Here is a 3,648-nt window from a genome sequence, read left to right as displayed (position 1 = left end):
AAGCACATGCTTAAGTGTTTTATTGTATCAAGACCCATTGACAGTGTACCGGACCTTTCTGCAGAATCCACAGCCACTTCAGTAGTTGCTCTCTAGCTTATGCCAATGAGAGGAAGACACAGACAAGTATTCACTGGAGCCATTTCAAACAGGCAGCAACTTAAATTATTATTGTAGCATACATCACAGAGCCATAGAAGCTCTTGCAACATTACAGAAGCGTAGTCAGCCATGCTAAACCTAAAGCCTGCTCAACACAATCATACCATTGTTTCAAGAGATAAGAAAAGTAATTGCAGGGGGAATCCATCCTGAACCTGCTCAGAACTCCAGCGCACCCTCTGACCTAGGAGTAGCTCTCAAAGGCTGACTTATTCTTCATGTGACATAATGGTCAGCTTTTCCCCCTTTGTGAGTGTGAGCTTTCTTTTGCTCAAGTTCATTTTGTTCAAATTTCTGAAATCCTGTAATTGAATTACTTGGACTAAATTCATCCCGGGTCCAACTGCATACTGTCAATGGAATGACACTGGGGAATTGTATTTTTTGTGATTAGAATGGCAAGCACAGGATTTTCTAATGGTGCTAACTGCCTGTTTCACTTCTCCCATCATCATCATCTTATGTTTCTCCTAGGGAAGATCATATTGCATTCTGGAGAGTTGCTGAGTTGTGTACTATTTCTTTAAAGGACTCTACAGCAGTGAGAGCAGAGTAAGCGGATGTATCATGAAGCTGTTTGTGGCAAACGTATTTTTGGATTAACAGTCACAACTTTGAATCTCCAGAACTATTAATGAGTAGCAGAAAATTATGTGCACGAATAGCTGAAAGTTATACACATGAGGAGAGACAGAGCTGTGCAACTGAGCTGAGCCAAGAAAAAGCTGTTGTTAAACTCAAACTCACATATATGTGAAGAATTACATTTTACAGTCAAAAACATAAAGATTAATCCCTCTATAATAGATATATGGTAGAGGACTTATTTTCACATGCGGTACCTTCCTCCAGAGTTTTATGCATCCCTGTTTTATATGCTGAATGACTAATTCACAGTGAATAATTTTTCTGCTCATGATTTGTGAACAGTTTACATAATTATTCACTCACACCAATGTGCAGAAGACCTGGACAAAGCCTATACTCCATTTAGATCCCAATGAAATCATACATTCAGGGATTAAGTGGGATTTGTTGCGGCATACAGGCCTTCTACTGTCCCTGCACAGGAGTTAATTTCGCTCTCATTGAGGATTCTAGATTGCGTAAGAGCTGTTTGAGTATTCAAAACTTGAGCTGCGTTGATAAGTTCTGACTGGATGTATAAAGTCAGATCCTCAACTGATGTAAATTGACCTACCTACTGAAGTCGCTAGAGCTATGTTGATTTATACCAGCTGGAGATCTGAGCCATAGAGTCTGAGTCTCTTCTTACTTCCACCAATGTAAGTTAGTATTAATTGCAGTGAAGTCAATGTTACTCACATCTGGGTAAAATAGTTGTAAGTGAGAAGAGTATCAGGCCCAAAGGTCAGATGATAGTTTTCTGTTCCCTGATTGGATATGTATGACTCTTACAATATTTAACTGAATGCACTTTGATCTGAGTTTCAAATCAGTTCCAGTTATAATGTTCCAAGTGCAGTGTGGATGGGACCCGTCAGTGAATGTCACATCAAGAAGCCTATCTACTTGGAATTGTATTTGTTATTCTTCAGGACTTGATTTATCCGATGAACTTCACCCATTAAAAGTGAGTCCATACTGCAATCTTGCAGGCTATCTTTTAAAATCAAATCCAGCTTTACAAGTAATTTATTTTTTCCTAATTGTAAATATAGTAGTTTACAGCCAGAAGGCAATTGGGACTGTTTTTTTCTCAATTGCCAGTGTATTTTTAAAAAGCTGAACTATAATTGCACTTCTCAGCACTTCTCTCCCTATAGACCACTACTGTAAACCTGGAGCAACTGCACTGAGAGAGGTCACAGCATGTGCAGTGAGACTTAGTGCTGCCTCCAGCTTTTTCTGCAAATTGGGTGCAAGGGCAAACTGCTTAACGTGACTCTTTCGCATCACTGTTGGCCCTGCCAATTTTTCACTGTGGCCGCTTAGCCATGCACACATTTGGCAGAGGGGGAAAGATAGTTACATGAGAGTAGGGCTAGCTGGAAAATAGTAAATAAAATTGCAAAACATTTTAATGATAAAAAATTCTCCATTGTTTTCTTCTGTAAATTCTCCACCCAGTTCTAGTGAATAGTAGCATCCCAGGTAGCTTCTTGTCTCTTCTCTATTGGCCTTCCATGGCTTTCTCTGTTAATAAATTCCTTTCAGAGTGTGTGTGTGTGTGTGTGTGTGTGTTTTATTTGAAGATGGTTTGTGGAAAGCATAACCATTGTGAATACTTTTGAAAATAAATGTTCCTGAGAGTATTCACACCAGAAGACATAGACTGGGTGGTAGGGGGAGGGGGAGGTTAGCAGTGGGAACAATAGGGGAAAATGCAGATTTGGGTAAATATAACAGCGGAAGAAATGGCAGGAGTTAATTCCCAGTTCAGGAAAGTCCTTAAGCCCATGCTCAGATACATTATTATTCAAGACAACACTTTGGAACATGCTTAACTTTACATTTGAGAAACTCTACAGCACAGAAAAATAGAGTCTAAGTCTATGTCTACATTGCACACCTTACAATGGCATGGTTGTGCGAATATAGCAGTAGTTGTGAAGTACGCAGTGTAGCTGCTCTTTGTCAGCAGGAGAGAGATCTCCTGATGACAAAATAAAACCACCCCCGATGAGGAACAGTAGCTTTGTCTCCAGGAGAGCATCTCTGGATGAGGAAGCACTAGCCACACCAGCACTTTTCATCGTTAAAACTTTTGTCGTTCGAGGGGTGTTTTTTCACATCCCTGAACGACAAAAGTTTTAACAATGAAAGTGCAGTGTAGACATAGCCTAATTTTCCAAACTGGAGATTAGAGATGTATGCACAACTGCATTCCTATATTTGCATAATTACACTGCAGGAGAATTTGTGCCTGCAAAGGGATAGTTAGAGGTCTAAATGGCCATTAGCAAACTTGACTTCTCACCTGCAGATACCTGCCTTCACTTATTATTGTGGTAGTGGTTCACACTAATTCAGGAACATACTTTTGCTTCTGCTCCTCAGACATCTCTATGTGAAAGTTTGGCCTACAAAGACAAATTTTCTGCTTACATATTTCACATTAGCTTAGCATCATTGAAAAATATAACCAGTTATGCATGTGCAACTCCACTGAAGACAATTGGATTACATAAATGAACCTGAGAGCACAATTTGGCCCAATATGTAAAACAAATCAGAAACATACATTTATTGTTCAAATTCATCAATAGCCTCATAGCAAGGAAATAAATCATATTGATTCTTTTCTGCAAAGATATTTATTCTGTGTAACACTAGTCAACTCCCCCCTCCACATTTATCTTCAAGTGCAGCTTAAGTCATTTAGGTGTCTAAGGAATTGTGTGCAGCTGAAAATCAGGTAGTCTAATTTAAATAATTCAAATCAAACCCACAATTTATTTGTATCCATACAACTGTGGTTATAACAATGGAGACTTGCTCTGACCGGACTGAAAATTTGGCCCT

Source organism: Eretmochelys imbricata, chromosome 3 (assembly GCF_965152235.1).
Source record: "Eretmochelys imbricata isolate rEreImb1 chromosome 3, rEreImb1.hap1, whole genome shotgun sequence".
Taxonomy (NCBI): Eukaryota; Metazoa; Chordata; order Testudines; family Cheloniidae; genus Eretmochelys; species Eretmochelys imbricata.
The sequence above is the reverse complement of the archived record's forward strand: the minus strand, read 5'-3'. Positions refer to the sequence as shown.